At 36.8% G+C, this 16,795-nt stretch overlaps 1 protein-coding gene across 1 annotated transcript in view; it reads left to right on the forward strand.

The window, feature by feature from the left end:
• Window positions 1-1,587: 1,587 nt before the first annotated feature.
• Window positions 1,588-16,795, forward strand: part of TENM4 (teneurin transmembrane protein 4) — a 2,454,724-nt gene continuing 2,439,516 nt past the window's right edge. Inside the window, exon 1 of the mRNA XM_080687404.1 lies at window positions 1,588-1,617. The gene's annotated coding sequence lies outside the window, so the exon portion shown is untranslated. The remainder of the gene's footprint in view (window positions 1,618-16,795) is intronic.

Below are 16,795 nucleotides of genomic sequence, written 5' to 3' on the forward strand. Positions count from 1 at the left end.
GTTTCTAGCAACATCACATATTTATTAACTAATGATCAGATAATGAACCTTTGCAGGAAAGTTCTCACTGCTGCCTTTCAGACTGACAATAGATCCTTCTCTGCAGCAGTCCTGTCTAGTCTCATCCTTTCAACTCATTTCCCAGGGATTAGAAAACTGGCCTGATGAATCTATCTGGCTAATTCCAAGCTGTGGTTCTTCCTCATTTAGTATTTCAACTCTCTGATCTATAAATAAAAGTCAGTATCCAGGAATCTTGCTGTTACTTAGCATATTTTTTAAGCATGCATCAAAATCAAATAGTTGGCTTCATTCTCTTAAAAATATGAGGTTTCCTATGTACTATGTAATATTGACCTTTTATGTACAACTAGAGGCCCAGTGCATGAAATTTGTGCACTGGGGTAGGGGGGTGTCCCTCAGCCCAGCCTGCACCCTCTCCAATCTGGGATGCCTCAGGGGATGTCTGACTGTGGGATCGGGCCTAAACCGGCAGTCGGGTATCCCTCTCACAATCCAGGACTGCTGGCTCCCAACTGCTCACCTGCCTGCCTGCCAGCCTAACCACTCCCCTGACAGCCTGATTGATGCCTAATTGCTCCCCTGCTGGCCCGATTGCCCCAACTGCCACCCCTGCCAGCCTGATCACCCCCAACTCCCTCCCCTGCAGGCCTGGCTGCCCCTAACTGCCCTTCTCTGCCAGCCTGGTTGCCCCCATCTGCCCTCCCCTGCAGGCCTGGTTGCTCACAACTACTCTACCCTGCCGGCCATCTTTGACCACATGGGGGTGGCCATCTTGTGCGAGGGCATGAAGGTCAGTTTGCATATTACCTCTTTATTATATAGGATACTTTTTTAAAATATTTGTAATGACTCTTTGAGTCTTATCTATCATAATTCCGGGATGAGAACTGCACAAGTTTTTATAGGGTGATTTTAATTGCATAATTTATTCTGAAGCTAAGGGCACAAATTACTCAGTCCCTCCCTGTGATTGTCTATATCTCATTGTCTGCCAGGTGTTAGGACTGAAACTCTCAGTATATTAATCAGGAGTCAGCAAACAGTGGTCTGGGCCAAATCTTTACCAGCCTGCTGATTTTTGTCAATAAAGTTTAATAGGAGCACATCTATATCTATTTATTAAAATGGAATGGAGTAGTTGAGAAAGAGACTGCATGCTTATAACCCTAAAATATTTACTGTCTTTTTAGAGTCTTTAGAGAAGTTTGCCAGTCTCCATGTTATAAAAAATAAAGGCTACAACAAATATGACCATCTCTATTTTTTTATCATATCTGTCTAAATAACTCAGTAAGCATAACTGGAACTATTTTTATCCTTAATGCATTTTAACCATAGCTGATGCCTTTAAAGATTTACTTCCTTGCTGTAAACTTTTAAGATCCCTTTGTACAGATTTATTGTTGTCATTAAAATGCATTTGCCTAAATGCCACGTATTTAAATAGAAGCTGTGTCAATGTAGCTTCAACTATATGATTTCTATGTTTACTATGAAATACTCAGTTTTTATATATTCTTTTATATTTGAATTTTTTTTATTCTTTCAGAGTCAATTTTGTATGGAGGTGGATACTAAGATGTAAACTGACTGGTAAGTGACACTACATTTCTTAATATGATACATTTTAATTAATTAACTAATTAATTAATTTTTAAAGAATTTTTGTGAGTTTATTTGAGCCAAACTGTCAACAATTGCCGGGATACAGTATCACAATGGATTGGGATAATGCTCCAGAGAATGGAGGTTTCTCATCTATTTTTTATACATTGCAGTCAAAGGAAGGGATGTAGGTGGATTACATGAATTATGACACATTTTAAAAAGTAGGTAATCTGGCTCCCTGGTCCTCAAACTATGAATTATGGGGATTTGAAATATTGTGTTCTCTTCCTGCATGTCAAGTGTCTAGAGAAATATTTTGTCTTTTATATTCCTTCACTGAATGACATGAAAGGTGAAATGATTCAATCTGCAAAGTGGCAAAATAAGGAAATTAAATGATTTGGAGAATACTCTATGTTTGTGCTGCCATGAGTTACATCTTGAAGGAAAACAAGGGTCCATATAAATAAAGGAAAGGAAGAGGGAAACTAACTTGAGAGGAACTAAGGGTTGTTAATTTCTATAAACAGTGTAATTTTTTTAGATTTTATATATATTTTTTAAATTCACCAGACTTCATGAAAAATGTGCAACATCTCTGAAATTCTTTCTTCTCAAATATGGCTTAGAAATAGGAAATGAGTGATTCAGTTTTGTTATAGAATTAGAATGGAATGAAGTATTTAATTTAATTTATACATAAAGTAATAAACTCTTGTCAGAAATGTTAGATTTCCCAATATTGTGGCATGCACATTTAATAATCAAGTTTAATTTTAACTGGATGTTAATTTAAAACTAAGTATTTTTTGAGAGTTTATTTAATATTTTTTGTTGATATTCATGTAGTATCCAAGATGAAATAACCATAATTGCAAAGTCACATCACAAACCAATGGAAGTTTAGTTTCTTTCCTAATATATAATTTAGACATTCTGAAGATGTGTACTCCTTATGGATCTATGTAACTTAGCTGAGAAGCAGTACAATAGGAAGAATTTTATTCCTGACTTAATAAATTAGATGGTCCCAGCCAGGGTCCACCTATGAACCATGAGGTCATGGTTCATTCAGTTCCTGGTCAGGACACATGCCCAGGTTGTAGGCTCCATTCTCAGTGGGAGATGTGCAAGAGACAGCCAATCAATGATTCTCTTGCATCATTGATGTTTCTGTCTCTCTCCCTCTCCCTTCTCTGAAATGAATAAAAATGTATTTAAAAAATAAAAATAAAATAAATTAGATGGGTTATTAAAGAGGAATTGTTAGTGTTTGCATCTCTTTATTACTTCAATGAATAACATAAGATATATTGGGAGAGTTATTAAAAACACAATTACATATAATTTTTAATTGTGATTTAGAAATTGGAATTTATATTAATGTCTATATGTGATATTTTTCTCATAGATATCTTAATACATTTTTTCTTTTTTTCTTTATTGTTTAAGGTATTACATGTGTCCTTATCCCCTCATTGCCCCCCACCACCCCACTCATGCCCTCACACCCCTGTTGTCTGTGTCCATTGGTTAGGCTTATATGCATGCATACAAGTCCTTCGGTTGATCTCTCCCTCTTACCCCCACATTCCCCTACCTTCTCTGAGGTTTGAGCATCTGATCCATGCTTCTCTGTCTCTGGATATTTTTGTTCATCAGTTTATGTTGTTCATTATATTCCACAAATGAGTGAGATCATGTGATATTTATCTTTCTCTAACTGGCTTATTTCGCTTAGCACAGTGGTGGGCAAACTCATTAGTCAACAGAGCCAAATATCAACAGTACATCGATTGAAATTTCTTTTGAGAGCCAAAAATCGACTTCTGTGCATGGGCCACAAAGTTTCAATCACACTGCACGTGCGTGCCTGCACGTGGTATTTTGTGGAAGAGCCACACTCAAGGGGCCAAAGAGCCGCATGTGGCTTGCAAGCCGCAGTTTGCCGACCACTGGCTTAGCATAATGCTCTCCAGTTCCATCCATGATGCTGCAAATGGTAAGAATTCCTTCTTTTTTACCACAGCTTAGTATTCCATTGTGTAGATGTACCACAGTTTTTTAATGCCCTCATCTGCTGATGGACACTTAGGCTGTTTCCAAATCTTAGCTATGGTGAATTGTGCTGCTATGAACATAGGGGTGCATATATCCTTTCCGATTGGTGTTTCTAGTTTCTTGGGATATATTCCTGGAAGTGGGATCACTGGGTCAAATGGGAGTTCTATTTTTAATTTTTTGAGGAAACTCTGTACTGTTCTCCAGTGGCTACACCAGTGGCTACACCAGTCTGCATTCCCAACAGCAGTGCATGAGGGTTCCTTTTTCTCCACATCCTCACCAGCACTTGCCATTTGTTGATTTGTTGATGATATCCATTCTGACAGATGTGAGATGGTACTGCAGTGTCGTTTTGATTTGCATCTCTTGGATGATTGGTGATTTTGAGCATGTTTTCATATGTCTCTTGGCTTACATTTTTAATCACCTTCTTTGAGAATACAAGAGAAAACCTGAGTTAAAATAGAATACTGAATATTCTATAGAACTTACTCCTTGTCACCATTTTACAATAAAGTTTATTTGTTCCTGTAGCAGTTCCTTTTTAACTGTTCATTTTGCAAGTGAGACAACGCTGTCTGATATCACTGTGGGCAAATATGATAATGTTGAGCAATTATAACCTACATTCTAAGTATCATTTGAGAACATATTGCAATAAAGTAGTCCTGAGTTTGTTTTTAAAGGCCCATGAGAACTTAAAAAAATAAAATAGAATGAATGGAAGGGGAGAGAAAACAAAACAAAAAATCAATAAATGGAAAATACAGGAGTTGCAAAGTGAGAGACTAAGCCATTGTGTCAAACAGGAGCATTTTTATGTGAATATGCTATCTGTACAGTGGAAAGTCAGGGCATCTAATGATATGTTTGGCTGTTTGATATATCTTAATGTTATTTTATATTAAGTATGAGATATAATAAGGCATCTTTTTTGAAAATACTTGACACATGTGTTTGTTACCTTAACTACGCATTCACTGATTGGCAGTCATACTATAGGAGACTGCAGAAAAATGCTATGAAAGATCTTTTGAGATTTAGTCTGGGAAGAGCTACATGTTAACTAGCCATGTAGGTGAAATCATAGAGCCATTTAATGGGTCCAAACAAGCAGCTTCGGATTTTAATGCTTTCACCTCTCACCTCTCAAAAGGACAACCATTTTAGTATTAGTATGTCTGTATTTCAGTTACCACCACAACAAGGAATTCATAAGGAATATATAAATCTATATAATAAATCAGGAGTAAAGTAATGGCTCATTTGTGGTACTGAATTGGAAACATGAGAAAGCGACTGACATATATGCTTCAAATATGGACGGAGTAGATTTTATTTTTATAGGTAAGCAGCTATTTCCCAAACAGTTATAACACAAATTCAGATGTCAAGAATTGTCGCAAAGGCTTGCTCCAGGGTCTAAAATGACTCCCTCTTGAAATGTAAGAATTTCTAACTGGTTTGGATATTCTTTCTGATATATAAACCCCGGTGAAAAAGAAAATCATTTACTAAAGTAATTTGTTAAAATTTCCCAGCCATACAACTCTTACAGAAAAATATTTTCTTGATAATGCCATATATCAATAAAAAGCCCAAAAAGAGATATGAAGTCACTAAAATAATCAGCACTGTTTCAGATTTACATATATAATTAACATGTATGACTATCGACATAATTTTGATGTTGATACCTACTGTAAAGGAGTAAAAGTTTATTTGTAAGTGACATTTTGTAGCTAAATAATCTCTTGTGACTGTAAGGTTTACTACTGATTCTGGAGCAAACAGAAAGCATTCAGAAAACATCATTCCTTAACAAATATTTGTTGATTTAGTAAATTAATCAGTTATATACTTAAGATTAAGACTGTAGGTAAATAGCATTGTTATTGTCATTCAGTTAGAACATAAACAAAATGCCATCCTTGGTTTTGATAAAGGAGCAATACTGCTCTATTAAGAGCAAGGATTCTGGATCCAGAAGTTTTGGTTGATAATTTTGGCTCATAAAATATATATATCCTCCTGGCCATTGTTGCTCAGTGATTGAGAATCAATTTATGAACCAGGAGCTCATGGTTTGATTTTCAGTCAGGGCAAAGCCTGGGTTGTGGGCTGCATCCCTAGTCAGGGGTATAGGGGAGGCAGCCGATCAATGATTCTCTCTCATCATTGATGTTTCTCTCTCTCTCTCTCCCTCTCACTTCCTCCCTCTGAAATCCATAAAAACGTATTTAAAAATAATATATATATGACCTTTTGCCTCTCTATGTTATATTTTCATTATCTCAAAGTACTGAATGAATGAATCCTTATAATGTGCTCAGTGATGTGCCTATCACACATTAAGTGTTGTGTAATTATAATCAATTATTATTTTCATTGTTGTTATTGCTAGAAATCAGATCTGTCTTCTCTGCTTATGGGGTTTCTATTATAGTAAAAGAGACAGCTATAAACAACACTAATTCTAATGTAAGGTATGATCATTTGTGAAACAAAATAGAAAAATATTAGAGGGTACTTAATGAGTGGGAATTTTGAATTATTTTATGAAGAAGATGGTTCTGAATTATTTCACATTATTGTGAAATTTCTCATGTACATTTCAGCATCAGAAAATGGCAAGAACAGTGTTCTGTGGAAGATGGAAAGTGAGAAGTAGTTAAACTAAAGAGGTTTGATAATCAACAAAACAGTATTGGCCCTAAATGACTTTTAAATATTAATTAATTTCCCAAATAAACATCCTATTGTGTGTGTGTTGTTGTGTTTTTTTTTAAGCACTCTATGCCTTTCCCTGCTAACATTTACTCTTTGACTTGCTTTCAAGGCAATTCAATGTCTTAAACCCACCTCTCCAATCTTACCTACCAACATTCTCCACCTACCAGTCCAATTTATTTTATGCTCCAGCCATTTTTTTTTCCTCTTTTCCCGACACAGCTATAGTTTTGTACATTTTCTATCTACTTTGAAGGCTTATATCTATTCCTGCTCAGGATAAAATTCTAGTCCTCTACAAAATTCCTTTTTAAAATTCCTTTTCAAAAATCATAGCTTTTTGTGATTTTCTGTGTCATTTCATTTTGGTAGGTAGAGATCACACACACACACACACACACACACATACACACACACACCCACACCCACAATACAAGTTGATAAATTCTCAATATATTTAATCAAAGATAGAGAATCTTATTAGAGTGAGTTTGGCCAACCAGAACTGGAACAGATGCAGCCTATTTCAGTGTGGATTCCCTTGGTCTCCAAATCCCTAAGGGGTAAGAGCTGGCAGGAATCTGCTAGTAATGCTGTCCGTATACAATAGAATATTGTTGATTTTGGAAGCTTCATTTCTTACTGGGCCATGATCCTTACTAACTGGTGTTTTCAATATGATCCACCAAAAATTACACATACAATTTATGTTTCCATTTAAGGGAAACATTGATTCCTGAATTCTGAACTAATTGGAGTATCACTGAAGGGTTTTTTGTCAACTGGGGAAAACAGGAGTATGGTTCTGAGTAGTACGTGCATTGAGAGTTCCAGCACTGCAGAAAATTCATTTTTCAAATGCCTCTAGCATACAACATTAGATTTTTCATCTTATAGCTCCCAAAGCATTTCCTTTCTACTGTGAGTCGGGCTCCAAGCTGGGGGCTGCAGAACAGTAGATAAGATACAGCCTTGTCTTCATGGATATCATGGTATAGTAGGCAACACAGATCAATAGCTCATTTGAATGCTAGTATGTGTCACAATAGAGGAAAGTACTGTGTGCTATGAAAGTATGTAAATGGGATATATAATTCATTGTATGGAGATGAGAGGTCCTTGGAAATGTGTTGATATGAGTTAACTTGGTAAAGGGGTTAGAGAGAGCATTCCAATCAGATGGAATACCATGTTAAAAGGCCCTTAAGCCCGGCTGGTGTGGTTTAGTGGTTGAGTGTTGACCTATGAACCGGGAGGTTATGGTTTGATTCCAGGTCAGGGCACATGCCCTGGTTGCTTGCTGGCTCAATCCCCAGTAGGGGGCATGCAGGAGGCAACTGATTGATCATTCTCATCATTGATGTTTCTCCCTCCCTCTCCCTCTCTCTCTCTGAAATCAATTAAAACATATTTTGTAATAGGCCCTTACATAAGAGTATAATGAATTTAGGGATCTGCATAGAATTCGTCATTCTGGCTTCGGTTTAACTAAGAGGCCCTAAATGTTAGAGTGTCTTTTTGTGCTTTAGGGTCCAACTCATGGAACCTCTTAGTTCAGCAAATGTTTCTTGATGAATTACTTACTGTGGCCCTATCACTGTGCTGGATGTACCATCCAAGTATGAATATATTGATCCCCTGAAAATGTTTTACTTAGAAACATATGTGTTTTGTCTGTATGTGTGTCTGTTAGAGGTATTGGTAGATTGGTAGGTAAATAGACAGACGGAAAGACAAGAGACATGGAGACATTTAGGCATCTGCTAAATCTTCATCAGTAAGGATAATATGGCCTTGTGTTCACATTGATTTTTTTTCTTTATTTCACATTGATTTGTGTGCGTGTGTGTTTTCACAATCTTCACATTTCTGAAAGACTTTCATTTGAGAAATGCCATTTTTATTGGTGACATTTGAGTGATTATCTTATTGACTTATAGCACATTGATTTATGTGAAATACTTTCCTTAGGCACTCAATAAATGCCTGCTGACTGACTGACTTGTGCAAACATTTAAGATAAGAATGATGTATATAGTGAAGTCATTTTGCCAACAGGAAACAAACAGGATGTCAAGATTTGTATGCAGTGTAAATCACAAGGACATGAATGTCTTGCGACTGCCTGGAGGAAGCACACAGATGCACTTTTCTAAGCAACAGATTCACTTTTCTGCTGCTTATGGCTGAGAAAAAGGCCTCAGGCAAGACCAAACAAACTGTTCTTGAAACTAACAATCGAAGAAATCCACACTGTGTTTTCTGTATTGTTATAGTATCACAGTGTGTGCCATGAAGCAGTGTCCACATAAAGGAGACATAACAGATAAGAGCACACACTTTGGAATTAGATAGCCTCAGCTGGAGTTGAAACCCAGCCTTTATAAAAGCATTCATCTGTGTAGCTTCAGACATGCCTTTTACTATCTATAATGACTGTCTTATAGAGTAGGCTATATAATTTCCACCCTCCTCAACAAGATGCCCATACCCTGATTCCTGAAGTCCATGAATTAAGTTGTCTCGCATGCTAAAGGAGATTTTACAGATGTGATCAAGCTAAGGTACTTGAGATGGGGAGTTATTCTATATTATCTGCATGAGTCCAGTGCAATCACATAAGTCCTTATAAAAGGGAGGCAAAAGGGTGAGAGCTGGAATTTAGTGATGGAAGCAGAAAATGACACACCATTAGGTGCTGCAGTAGGTAACAGAGAATAGTGGCTGTCTTCTAGACTCATCACATAGCCATTATTGGTCCTGAAAAAAATAAATCCAACTTTTCCCCTTACTCTGCGGTTGAAAGAGGACAAAAAAGGAGAAATTATTTGTTCAAGTTCATATACCTAATTCAGATATACCTTTGTTTCCAGCCTTGCAGATCTGTCTTCTCTCATGTGTTTGTTATGAGGGAAACCAATACCTACTTGCTCAGCTTTTCTGAGGGCAGCAGTTTTAATTCTAAAATGATTAGGACTTATTAAACCACATTTTGTTTCTCAAGGTCTAATTTGCCATGAGTATCCCTTTTTCTCTGGGTAAAACCCTTCCTTTCAGCCAAAAGGTCAGACTTGCCTTTGGATTTGGAGTATTCCTCATTTAGAATCCTTATAACCATCTTGAGATTCATTTTTTCTAAGATCCCACATTGCTTTTGATATTTTGGCTGAGTAAGCAATAATTTGCATTCATGTATTTAACAAATATTCACTTTATATCTACTGTGTGCCAGAGACTGTTTAAGCTTCTGGAAACTATGATAAATACCATGGCGGGGGAGGGTGCGTGGGCGGGAAGAAATCAACCAAAGAACTTGTATGCATATATGTATAACCCATGGACACAGACAATAGGGTGGTGAAGGCCTGAGGTGGAGTGTGGGGATGGGCTACAAAAGGTTAATGAGAGGAAAAAGGGGACATATGTAATACTTTCAACAATAAAGATTTTTTAAAAGATAAAGAAAAACAAACAAAAAGATAGTTCAAGAACTCAAAAATTCTGAAGTTTAATGAGGTATACATACAAGTAAACAGGAAGTAAAAATAAACACTAATAAATGTTATGATAGGGGCAAGAGCAGGGTAAGATGGGAGAGAGGGGAAGACAGCTAGCTAGTATTGCTGGAAGGGAGGATGTAAAATTGATCAGGAAAAGTGTTGGGCTAGTTGACATTTGAGTCAAGTCCTAACCTTAAAGGAAACCAAGAAATCGAAGGGGACATCGTAAGAGAAAGATGTACAAACAGAAGCATTGAATAAGCAGCATTCATATAGGTATGTGATAAAGGTAGAGCTAAAGCAAGTTTCACATGCCTGGGGCATAGAATGGCATTTGGGGATTTGGAGTAAATAGAATTGAGAGTGAAGAGCGATAAGACTGAAAAAATGAATAGGATCCAGAAGGTAAGATCTGGCCAAACATGGAGAGGAATTTAGACTTTTTCTGGGACATACCAGGTTTTATCATTTAAGGGAGGAACATAATCAAACTTCTGTTTTTGGAAATAGCTCTTTGACTATAAAGTAGGCACTGAATTGGAGAAGGGTGAGCCTAAGTCAGGAAGACCAAATTGTTGACTCTTTAGCCTAATTAAGTTATGAATTGACACTTTTAAGTTGTTAATTTCAGTATATTTGTTTTCAAAATTTATAAGCCAAACTGAAAATAGGATGATACTTAAAAGCACATAATTTACATATGTCATCAGTTTGAATTTAAGTAATATGGATAAAGATATTTCTTATATATATTTATATGCTTACTGTGCACCAGAATATATGCGAGTTAGGGTATAGTGATATTTTAGAATGTTTATATTCCTGCTCTCAGATCATTCTATCAAGGGAAAAATAAGTATGATGTCTAACTTTGTTACCACTTCATAAATACAATAGAAAGGTGTCTGATAGAAGGAATAATCTATTCTTCATAGAAGAATTGAGGCAGTCTCTACAGAAGAAGTAATTGAGTTTGATCTTGAAATGTTTTGTCTAAAAGATAAAGAACAAAAAAGACATTGCAGTCAAAATATGAACAAAAATGAACTAAAACAAATGAATGTTTTTTTTTCATATATAATAAATTGCAAATAAACAGGTATAGTAGTGCAGGTACATAGGGTGCAAGAATGAGAGCCTGAGGTAAAAGAGATCCCAAGGCACTTTATGCAACAGACTAAAGAGATACGACATTTTCCTGTCAAGTATAGGGAGACATCAGATCTATCTATACTCTTGAGAGAGAACAAAATATATAATGAATGAAAGAGCTGAGAGCCAATGGTCAAGAGGTCTATGTCAGTGGTTTCTAACTTTTTAAGTTGAAAGACAATTACATTTAAAAATGTAATGCTTTTCTCACTCACACTTGGTTGGAGTTGTATTAGTCTTTATAGAAACTACAGAAAGTTTTATGTACACATCTATCTCCAGAGACCTCATTTATCACTGAGACACCTCAGTCATCCACCGTCCATGACTTGGCACTGAGAGAGTCAGAGATGTGCCCCTGTATTAGGACAATGACAATAAAGATGTAATTAGGAATGATTCAGAAAGTAGAATTTGCAGAAATTAGTATCCCATGAGATAGGGAGAGAATGTTGGAGAGAAGATGGGAAGAGGAAAGTAGGAAGAACAGTGGGAAGGTTAGAGCAGTAGTCTAGGTAAGAGGCAGTGTGGCTTGGTTTAGGATGGCATTATAGACCCACTTAGCAAGAGTCAGATTGGAAGCATATATTGGAAGGTAGAACTCAGAGAATTTTTGTTTGGATTTGAGTCATAAATGATTCTGATGTTTGAGAACTGAACAACTTGGTGAGTGGTAGGTCTATGTATTATGTTGTGGATCGCTGGGTGTAAAAGGAGCATGTCAGGCATAGGAATCCAAAATTGATTATGGCAGATACTATGCTATTGTTTGTTTCATTGTCTGTTTATTGTAAGTTTTATTGTTTGTTTCCCCACTGTATGGACAAAGACATACTCATTGCTCTGCTTCTAATGACTAACGCACACCAAGAATCATTGAAGGTACTAAACAACTATTTGCTGAATGAATAAGATTATGAGAGCCTGTCTGCTTTCATCTATTTTATAAGTTGGATTATTTTAGGAATAAAGGCCCTTGAAACAAACTGTCTGGGTTCAAAATTTAGTTTCATAATTCACTTGCTATTTAACTCTGGGTTACTTCATCTCTCTCAGCTTCAGTATTTTTGTTTTGGATTTTTAAATCTATAATGTTAAAAAATAATAGTACAACTTCATACAGTTCTGATGGTGAAATAAATTAGTAAACAGAAATAAATTAGAATAATTCCTAGTAAGGTATAATAATACCTAATCCAGAGAATGTTGCTTATTAACATTATTTGAAGAAAATCTGCAGGCAAAACACTGTGAAAACCGAAACTATACCCATGCAGAAAGATGGTTTCTTTGTTAAGTAATAACTGCAAAGCATTTTGCACTTAAGACACTTTTACATAGATTAATTATCATTTTTAGATATTTGGATACTGGGCTGTGTTAAAAGCAGGAATAAATAAGCTGTAGCAGCAGCCTGTGCTAAATCTTACTTCTGAGTTTTATGAATGCATGGATGTGGACAAATCAGTGGTGAGGGAAGGAGTGGAGAACAGAGAGGTGATTCGGAGAGAGGCCATCGCTGGTGGGTTTTCAATAATGTAATTGAAAGGTATTCTAGATGGGTTTCAGGTCAACTTTAATACTGTCTCCTGTAGGAGGTTTATCTTCTGTTTTGTTCAGAACAATTTGACTGTCAGAGACTTTTAGTCTTATGAGAAAGGCACTGCCTGGACCCAGTGGCTCTAAGTGGAATATTTATATATGGTTATGCATTCCACACTACATACTTTATGCCTCCCTTTCCAGGAATACCAGCCTTTAGAAGAGGCTTTGCCCCTCTGAGAAATTGTATGACACACCTGCTATGGCTAGAAAATGAAACTCTTGATATAAATGTGTGATGTGCTTTCATCTTTTTTATAGTCCTCCCTCCTCTAAATATGCATTGGTAGGAAATCTGTCAAGCAGAAAGGTGAGGCACCTTACCAAGCCAGGGACTGCAAGGACAATTATTTTTTCTTTGCCTGCAGGTCATTTATTATGGATGAGAAATAAATCAGCCTCACCCCATAACCAGACTCTATGCTATTAACGGAAAGGGCTTTGAAGTTGTTTTTTTGTGTGAATGCTGAAAATTCCTGTGACCAGTGTGTGAAATTTTGTGACTCTGAGCAACTTTACCTCTCCATGCAAATATTTAAGTCATTCTGGTAACCTAGGATGAGTTCCCAGAACATTGGATCTTAGAAATATAATGATATTTAAAAATAATTTTAACTGATTCAAAAAATAATAGCAATGACATTTAATATCTGCCATGCAACCATTATAATTCCTGTTTTAAAAAAATACATTTTTATTGATTTCAGAGAGGAAGGGGAAGGGAGAGAGGGATAGAAACATCAATGATGAGAGAGCATCATTGATTGGCTGCCTCTTGCATGCCCCACACTGGGATTTGTGCAACCTGGCAAATGCCCTGACTGGGAATCAAACCATGACCTCCTGGTTCATAGGTCAATGTTCAACTCCTGAGCCATGCCAGCCAGGTATAATTCAAGTTTTAAAGTTAAAATAACTAGAGCCAAGAGTGGTTAAACATCTTGCCCAAAGTCAGAAAGCCAACTTTAGATGTTGATCTAAAACTCTGGAACAACTTCATGACACTCAGGCTTTTGCTACTTCCTCTAGTCTCCTGCCAAATTATGTTAGACTAGAGGCCCGATGCATGAAATTTGTGCAAGAGTAGGCCTTCCTCCCTCTGGCTACCAGCACTGGCTTCCCTTTGGCACCCGGGACCCGGGCTTCCCTCACAGCCCTGGCTTCGCCCAGAAGGACATCAGGTCTAATTAGCACATTACGCTTTTATTATTACAGATGGGGCATATCAGTCATAGAAGCTGTGTGGATTCTGAAGATCATTCCTGGACTGCCGTTGTGCCAATGCAGATGCAGAAAAACATTAGACTTGTGTCTTTGACATCCAGGCTCTCTCTCTCTGTCTTTTGTATGCTGTAGATTTCACACTGAGTGCTTAGTAAATATTAATTATGATAATGCTTCACAGAGTTTATTAAGGTTAATGTATCTGTAGGAAGTGATTGGACATCTTCAGAAGAGACTATCCAGTATTATATTTTACTCTATTATAATGTAAGTTAAATGGAGAAGAAAGATATGTAAGCACTCCAACTATTCTGATTATGACAGAGAAAAGGGTTTCTGTAGACTGGTGGTCCAATTGATGTAGCTAACATTTATGCATTTTATAAATGCTAACATTAAATATTTGTAGCAGTTCTATTAGTTAGTCTTTATTGTCCGGATACAAAAACCCAGGCACTGAGATGTTCAATAAATGGCCAAACTGGCATAAGCTTCTTGGCATTCTGACTCCTGAATTTCTTAAGATAAATTAGAAATTGGGAAAATACTTATTAATTATTTTTTGTTCAATCTTTCTTTTGAATGATGGTAATTGATACTTTGTGTGCCCAAAGCAATGTGCAAGGGACATGGTGGGATATAAACCTGGATAAGTAAAACCTTTACCTACAAAGAGCACATCATCTACTTGTGTAAATGTAGTAATTATTATGAGTCTGAGGAATATAATTGTTGGAATGAAACCCAAAGAAAAGAGCCATGGGACCATCAGGGAAGGTGAAGATCCATTCTGATTGGGGAATATGGGTGACCTTTACATGGAAGGATACTTTGAAACCCTGGTAAGAGGAACATAAAGTGGCTACTGAGACTGAGGGGGCATTGAGAAAAAATAACATGGAGAAATGAAACTCCCAGTGTGTTTGAAAAGTACTGAATAATCTGATAATGAATAAATTGAAACAACCACCCCTCCCTGGACTCACTGCTTCTGGTCTATACTTTTGAGTTCTTAATCAAGGATGCTCCCTAAAATCACTGGGGAACTCCTTCCAAGCAGACACAGCCTAGCTCCATGCCCTAGAGCAGTGGTCAGCAAACTGCGGCTCGTGAGCCACATGCAGCTCTTTGGCCCCTTGAGTGTGGCTCTTCCACAAAATACCATGGCCTGGGTGAGTCTATTTTGAAGAAGTGGCATTAGAAGAAGTTTAAGTTTAAAAAATTTGGCTCTCAAAAGAAATTTCAGTCATTGTACTGTTGATATTTGGCTCTGTTGACTAATGAGTTTTCTGACCACTGCTCTAGAGAATCTCTTTTCAATTGCTAAAATTTAGAGTTTGGAAATGTGTTTATTGTGCTCTATTAATTAAAAAAAAACCTCAGCTGCTAGTTAATTGTCAAAGGATTGTGTTATGTTTCCTCTCTCCTCTGGAATATCCTTGGGGCTTCCCCAGTTTTTCTCTTCTTCTTCTTTTATATACACTTTTGAGATATTCCAGGTATAATCCCTCAAATGGAGAGTGGAAAGAATAGGGCAAAATATATTTATCACAAATGGTTGTAGATCTTACATTCAACACTTTAAAAGGATACATCCTAGATCTTACCCTTTTATTTATTTATTTTTTGCTATGTATTTTGAAATAATCAAATTATGTATTCCTTTAAGCTATGTTCTTTATCATACAATGCTGAAGATGAAGAAAACAATCTTAAAGGAAAACTAGAGCCCTGGCCAGTTTGGCTCAATGGACAGAGTGTTGGCCCACAGACTGAAGAGTCCTGGGTTTGATTTCTATCAAGGGCATGTACCTGGGTTGCAGACTTTATCCCTGGCCCTGGTTGGGGCATGCAGAAAGCAACCGATCAAGGTGACTCTCTCACGTTGATGTTTCTCTCTCTGTCTTTTCCCATCCCTTCCACTTTCTCTAGAAAAAAAAATCAATAGGAAAGTATCCTTGGGTGAGGATTAACAACAACAAAAAGAAAAACTAGAAATATAAATCATACATGAGGTAGTTCTTAATAATTGAGATATGATTGATGTATACCATTATTTTCAAGTATATAACATAATGATTTGATGTATAAATGTATATTTTGCAAATTACCATCACAATAAGTTTAGTTAACATCCATCACCACACAGTTAAAAAATTGTTTTTGTCATGAGAACTTTTAAGATCTTTTCTCTTAACAACTTTATAGTACAGCTTTATTAATTACTAGAGGCCCGGTGCACAAAATTTGTGCATGGGGGAAGGGGGTGTCCCTCAGCCAGGCCTGCACCCTCTCCAAACTGGGACCTTTTGGGGGATGTCTGACTGCCAGTTTAGGGGCATTCACTCCAGCCATTAGGAAAATCACACAAAATGTCCCTGACATAAAACAGTGTGGTTTTATGAGTTGTTTTAATAATAATGGCCATTCCTTTAAATAATATCTGCTTACTACATGAATTCAGAATGTTAATATCACAAAATCATAGATGGTTGTAGTGGAAATAACCTTGAATTGTCTAGTCCAAACTTTTATAAATATTGGAATTCCCTTTTCAAACATCTTGAATGCTTTTTGTCCTAAGAAGCTTAACCAACTTTTGAGGCAACCCATTTTCTGTGAAAGGACTGGGGGACTCCGGTGGGGCTGAAGGGATTGGGTGCCGTCATCTTGTGGCTATGGGTGCTACCATCTTTGTGATGGTGTGATGGTCAATTTGCATATTCCCTCTTTATTAGATAGCATAGTTGCTGCGCTGTACATTATATCCCTAAGATTTACCTATTTGGAGGTTTGTACCCTTTGACCTTGACTCATTTTGCTCACTTCCCAACTTCACTCTTGGCAACCACCAATCTGCACTCTGTAGTTATGAGTTTGTTGTTTTGTTT

This window comes from Plecotus auritus, assembly GCF_963455305.1.
Source record: "Plecotus auritus genome assembly, chromosome: 9".
Classification (NCBI taxonomy): Eukaryota; Metazoa; Chordata; class Mammalia; order Chiroptera; family Vespertilionidae; genus Plecotus; species Plecotus auritus.